A 7324-nucleotide genomic window follows, 5' to 3' on the forward strand; every position below is an offset into this window, starting at 1 on the left:
ACTTTAACAGACTGGAGTGCATACACAGGAGGCCTGGGTCCAATTCCAGGCACTGCATAGTCCTCTAACACTGAGGGGTGTTGACCCTAAAAAAGGAAAACTCTAGATTTGACTCAGATTATATCAGGTAAAATATTCCCAGAAGCAGACAGAGATGGTAGAGCGGTTAAGGCACATGCCTTGAATGAGATAAACCGTAGTTCAATCCCCAGCAACCCATTTCTCTGCTGGGGGTAATCCCTGAGCACAGAGCCAGGAGTAAGTCCTAAACACAGCCAGGTGTGACCCCAAGACACACACATACCCCAACACCCCCCTCAAGTTTCTAGGATCAAAGTGCTTGCTTTGTGCTTAGCCCACCCGGTTTGACCCTTGGCACCATATATGATCCCCTGACACAGCCAGGTAACAAACCCTCCATGTGGGTGATGGCAGGCAGAACCCTTGTGGATGAGCTCTCCTGTTTGTCTCCATCCCACCCAACCTGAGTGAGAAACCCTTACCCTCACCGATGCCACTGCACTTCTCTAGTGCCCCAAGGAGGGGTCTTCACTGTGCTGACACCCCCTGCCACCTGGTGGGAGAAATGCCAGGTTTCAGTCAGGCGCTAACACTCCTGTAGTATTGACTAAGAAATCAAAATCTCCTCTTGGGGTCTGTTCTGCCTCACCACCACCAAATAGACAGGTAGGTACAAACAGGCTTTGAAATCCTGGCTTGCGTCCTTCTCAGATACTGGGCCATAAAGATGCTTTATTACTGACTCCAAAGCCAGGTATTCTAGGGCCTGGATGAAATGCAAAGGGCTAGAGTGCAGGAACTGGGTTGGATCCCAGCACCACATAGCTCACCCCACCCCCAAGTACTGCTTGGTGTGGTCCTTGGAAAGGAAATGGGCAGTGAGGAGTGGGTGAGATTGCCTAGGAGTCAAGGCGGCTGCTTCCCAGACCACAGCTGCTCCCTAGTAGCTGAGGGGAGAGTGCTCAGGACACCGCTTGGAAATGAATTTAGGGAGGGATCACAGCACTGTCTGCCCTTGCCCCAAATCAGACTTACTTACACAGAGAAGGCAGAAGCAAAAAAAAAAAAAAAATCCAAAAAAACCCCCAAAAACCACATGGGAGACTATTAGTCCCAAACTACCCAAATGAATGTTCATTTGTACAAATATCAGACCACTTGGATTTTATTTTATTCTTTTAAGAACACTTTTTTTTTTTTTGCTTTTTGGGTCATACCCAGCTGTGTAAAAACACAAAAAAGAAAGGAGGGGGCCAGCAGGGCTCTATCTCTCCCGCTGCCCGTGTTCGGTAGTCTCGCGCCGTTTCCCCACCCCGGGGAGGTTGATGGCAATGATGAGGCAGGCGAAGGAAGGAAGAAGGCCAAACTGGTTGCTCGATCAGTTTATTTCGTTCTCTCTCTCTGCTTCTCTCCTGGTTCTCGATCTCTCTCTGGATCTTCCTCTATCCGCCTGTCTGTCCCGCTCGCTCTCACTTCTTTCTCCTTGTGCTCTGCTTATGTGTGTGCCACTGTGCTCTCTTCTGTCTCTCTGCCTCTGTCTCTCTGCATCTGCTTCTGTTTCTTCTTCCTCTGTCTTCTTCTTCTGCCTCTCTGTCTCTTCTATCTCTCTGTCTTCTTCATCTGTCTCCCTCTTCTGTCTCCTTCTTCCTCTGTCTCCCTTGTCTTCTCTCTCTCCCCGTCTCTTCTATCTCCCCCCAGTGCCCCACAGTCTTAGTTTATATAGCAAATTACATAGGGTGGTGACACAAAGGTGGGTTTAACATCAACAAATCAACAAAGAAGGGTAAGACCATTTCTTGAAATTAACAAAATCTCATCTAAGGAAATCTCATCTAAGGAGATCCACTCAAGGGTGTGATTCCAAACAAGGGTGTGTCAGGGTGTGAGCTAGTACTCTACTTAAATAGTTATAGTAAATCTAATATTTCTAGCAATGTCATTCTGTATGAGCACAGTAAGAGATATCACTTTAAGTTTGGTTCTTCCTGAGGACATTCACTGTATATTCCAGACCACAGTCCTCGGGCCAGGTTAACCTTCCTAACCCCAGCAGGATCCTAATCTCGTCGTTACTTTTGGATCATAACAACATTGTCCATGATCATGCCCGCAACTTATAGTTGAGTATTGTGGCACTTTAGCCTGGCCTATCTCGATGCTAGGGTAGCACATAACTCACCGCTTGCCCTGGATCCGTCCTGTCCCTCGTCGGGATCCTGCTTTTGGAGTGCTAGGAACTGAGGGCAACTGAGTTAAGAAAGCAGATGCCCAGGAGTAAATATTATTGGAGTCAATCAACTCCCAAGTTACAAGCACAATATTGTCTTCCTGTGTCCATACAGAAAGGACATTGCTTTAAGGTAAACTATGTTCCCTAAGGCAAGGCTAAAAGGACAAACCTCATGTTATCCTACACCCAGCGATGCTCAGGGGTTACTCCTGGCTCTGCACTCAGGAATTACTCCTGGCAGTGCTTGGGGACCATATGGGATGCCGGGATCGAACCCGAGTCAGCCAAGTTCAACGCAAACGCCCTACCCTACCTGCTGTACTATCGCTCCGGCCCCAGACCACTTGGATTTTAAAACAATAGAGGCTGCCAGGAAATTCAACTCAGTCATAGAGTGCTTTGGCTGAGTATTGTGTGCGTGAGGCCCTGAGGTGATTCTTGGCACTGAATAAAATAGCCCAGTTTGGGGGCCGGGGATGTAGCAATAAAGTGCAGGCCTCACGTACACAAGGTCACCTGCCATCCTGGTACTACCGTACACACACACATTTTTGGGGTTTGGTTTTTAATTTGTGGCCACACCCTAAAGTGCTCAGGGATCACTCCTGACAGTTACTCAGGGCACCATATGAGGTGCCAGGAATCAAACCTGGGTCAGCCACATGCAAAACAAATGCCTTACCTGCTGTACTGTCTCTTTGACCCCACAAAAAAATTTTTTAATAAAGTGGGCCATTACATGCAGAGTTCAACAAAAGGACAACTTCTATACCTGCATTTTAGTAAGTTACTCAGTTTTCAATTTTGGTTTTGGGGTCACATCCAGCAGTGCTCAGGGCTGACTCCTGGTTCTTCGCTCTGGGACCACTCCTGGCAGGAGTTAGAGGTCCATATGGGGTTCTGGAGATTGAATCCAGCAAGGCAGCACCCTATGTGCTATACTATCTCTCCAACCTCTAAGTTACCTTATTATAGAAAGCCACACCTTCAAAATTTGCTGGGAGAAGGAGGAAGCTATCTTTTTGAGAAATTAGCAAACCCTTTAGTAATTAGCAGTTATAACAGAAACAAAAATTATTGGGCTATGTCTAGGGGCCAGCAACTGCTCCCTCAGGCCAAATCCAACCTCCAAAGAATGAGTGTGTTTATTCTTAAATAGTTGGGGGAGTGGACAAGAATCAAACGAACAGTATTCCATGACATGTAATTATGTGAAGTTCCAATTTCAGCAACTATCAATTAAGTTTTATTGGAAGCAGGCACGCTGTTCACTGTCTGTCCTCAGTGGCTGCTTCGCACTGCAGTAGCAGATGGGAATGGCTGTGACAGAGACCATACTCGGTATCCTCTCTGCGTTGCACTGCCGTTCAGTGTATCACAAATCAAAGAGATACAGAAATAACTCAAAGGCATTGTACGTGACACCCATACCACTCTATTATGACTTTTTCTAACTTAACGGTGCCTATATTGTGTCTTTAAAGCAATTGTATGTAGATTGTTTTATTATCCAACTAAGCCTGTGTTTATCACACAATCATATTGCGGCAATGTTATAAGGTTATAGTCTGGGGCAGGGGAGATAGAGGAGATGACTAGAGTGCGTGCTGTCCATGCCCAAGCCTCCTCCTCGGATTCTCAGCACTGCAGAGCCAGACCAAATATTGGTAGGAGTGGCCCCCAAGCACTGTGGGAGAAGCCTTCCCCCAAACTTGTTTTTGTTGTGGTTTAGGGGGTTTCTGTTTCTTTTAGGGGATGTTTTTCGTTTTGGCTTTGGATCACACCTGGCAGTGCTCAGGGTTTACTTCTGGATTCAAACTCAGAGATCACTCCTGGCAGGGCTTGGGGGGACTATATGTGGTGCCAGGAATGGACCTGCAGCCTGCCATGTGCAAGATAAGTGCCTTACTGGCTGTGCTATCCCTCTAACCCCAGAAATAAAAAGTCTTAAAAATATGTCAATACCTGAAACAGTCATTTCAGCTCAGCACAAATGAACTATCTTATCACATAATTTCTTTGTTAAAAAATGAAAGAGGGGGGCTGGAGCAATAGCACAGCGGGTAGGGTGTTTGCCTTGCACACAGTCGACCCAGGTTTGAATCCCAGCATCCCATATGGTCCCCTGAGCACTGCTAGGGGTAATTCCTGAGTGCAGAGCCAGGAGCAACCCCTGTGCATCGCCGGATATGACCAAAAAAAGCGAAAAAAGAAATGAAAGAGGAGGAGCTGGAGCAATACTAGTACAACAGGTAGGGCACTTGCTTTGCACACAGCTAAGCTGAGATGTTCGATCCCTGGCAACTTCATACGGTCCTCTGAGCCCGCCAGGAGTGATTCCTGAGCACCACTTGGGTGCTCCACACCAAGTGGGTGTGGACCCTCCTCCCCTTCCAACCCCCCCTAAATAGAAAGAGGGTCCAGAGAGAGAGTGCAGGAGGTCAGAAGCTTGCACATGTTGGTGACATTACTACCCTGGCTAAAATCCCTGACACCACAAACAGTCCCCAGAGCATGGCCAGGGGTCACTCCTGAGCACAGAGGCAGAAACAACTTCAAATAACTCATCAGGTATGACCTCAAATTCCCAAAATTAAGGGACCAGCAATATACTACAGCAGGCAGGGTGTTTGCTTTGCACACAGCTGATCTGGGTTTGATCCCTGGCACCCCGTATGGTCCCCTGAGCACCACCAGGAATAATTCCTGTGTATGGAGCCAGGAGTAAACCCTAAGCACAAGAGGGAGTGGCCAAAACAAAAAAAAATAAAAGTACAAATGAAAGAGAAGCCATCCAAAATGACATTTTTTTGTTTTTGGCTTTTCTGTGCACACCCAGCATTGCACAGGGGTTACTCCTGGTTCATGCACGCAGGAATTACTCCTGGCAGTGCTCGGGGGACCATATGGGATGCTGGGAATCAACCCGGGTTGGCCATGTGCAAGGCAAACACTCTACCCACTGTGCTATCGCTACAGCCCCCCAAAATGACTTTTTCAAAAAAATTAAAAAGTGGCTTTGATAGCCAAGCAAAAATGTAAATTCTCCTTGGGAAATTAATTGAAACAATTTGATTGCAACTGCCACAATGACTGCTCAAGAGAAATTAAACTTGTTTAAAACAATTAGCCTTAGGTAAGAAGAATTGCTCAAATAATGCAAGACATTGAGAATGACATAAATGACCAATTAAAAAGAAAAGTAAATGATGTTAAGTGATTTTCCTTGGCTCTTGATGAATTGACAATGCCAGTATTGTCTGGTTATTGTTTATTCAAGTAGCTAATGCTTAACTGGAAGTGATTGAAAGATTAGCCTCAATGAAGAGTCCGTACGTAACAAGAGCAGATGAAAATATCTTCAAATACGTTTAAGACAAACATTAATTCAGTACAGTCAGAAGTAGAAGCTGTTAAAAATCTATCTGATTGTGTCAAAACACACATAGGGGCTAGGGAGATGGTTCAAAAGACTACAGAACAAGCCTTACATACACTAAGTTCAAACCCCAGCACAAACCTGCCTCCAACCAACACCACTGGGAGTCCCTGTGCCAGGTACAGTCTTGTATCAGTGAATCTGAGCAACGTCTGGTGGCTCCTCATATTTCCCACACAACCCAGCATGCTGTCTCCAGAGTCAACTCTTCTGCATGCGCGCGCGCGCACACACACACGTACACGTACATACACCTGCATGGGGGTGCCGGCCTCGAGTGTGAGAGACCCTCAGTACACTTCCTGGCTCCCTAAAATAGCCATCGCAAAGCCACATTAACTCCCCCAACCACTAAAACAAAAAAAATTTAAGTTTTAAGTTGTTAAATACAATAAGAAAAAGACTTAGTTGAACCAATATTTGAAGTTTGTGAAAGGGCTAGAGATATAGTACAGTGGGTTAGGATTGATCCCCAGCACCACATATGGTCCCCTGAACACCACCAAGAGTGATTTTTGAGCACAGAGCCAGGAGTAGCCCTGAGCACAGCTAAGTATGGCCCTCAAACAAACAAAAAAATAGTTTGTGAAAATGTAAGAGCCTATGTTTATTTGTTGTATCAGCAAGTGCTTTGGAAAAAAATATTTAAATCTGTCATGTGTTATTGAGTCAGTGGCATCAAAAGTGGACTTTATTCACTCAAATTATACCTTTATCACTTTCCTGATATTTTGTTCAGGAATAAAGGCTAAATAGCCTGACTTGACCTATAGCAATAGGAAACGTGTGTGTGTGTGTGTGTGTGTGTGTGTGTGTGTGTGTGTGTGTGTGTTGGGCCATATTTGGTGGTGTTTGGGCTTTATTACAAGCTCTATACTTAGGTGACTCCTAGCCCAGGGGACCATATATGGTGCCAGGGATTGAACGTGGATTGACTATGTGCAAAATATGTGTCTTACCCACAATACAATCTCTCTAGACCTGCAATATTTTTTTAGCTTAGACCCAAGACTGTATGAGAAATGCCCTCAGCCACTATCAACGGATACTGAGAATATTTGTAAATTTATTTTTACTGAATCCTTGCTAATATTTCTTAATACAAACTAAAATTGCAAGACAAAATCATACATGTAGGGGACTGGAGCAATAGTACAGCGGGTAGGGCGTTTGCCCTACACTCAGCCGACTCGGGTTTAATACCCGGCATCCCATATGGTCCCCCAAGCACCGCCAGGAGTAATTCCTGAGTGCAGAGCCAGGAGTAACCCCTGAGCATCGCTGAGTGTGACCCAAAAAGAAAAAAAAATCATGCATGTAAAACATGCTATAGTCAAATTATTTCACTGTCAATTATTATTTCACAGATGTTACAATACAATGTATGGTTCACAAGTTTTAAAAAGGAAAAAAAAAGAGACTACACCTGGTGGTGCTCAGGGTCATTCCTGGCAGCGTTTGGGGAACCATGTGGCATCAAGAATCAAACCTAGACGTCCCACATGGCAGGAACTCAGCCCTCTGAGCTCTCTTCTAGGTCCCAAATGGCTTTATACTACACCTCCCCTGCTGGTTAAAGTGAAAACAAGAGGGAGTCTCATTCCCACATAATTTTCAACAGACATTTTCTGAAC

Source organism: Sorex araneus, chromosome 4 (assembly GCF_027595985.1).
Source record: "Sorex araneus isolate mSorAra2 chromosome 4, mSorAra2.pri, whole genome shotgun sequence".
Taxonomy (NCBI): domain Eukaryota; kingdom Metazoa; phylum Chordata; class Mammalia; order Eulipotyphla; family Soricidae; genus Sorex; species Sorex araneus.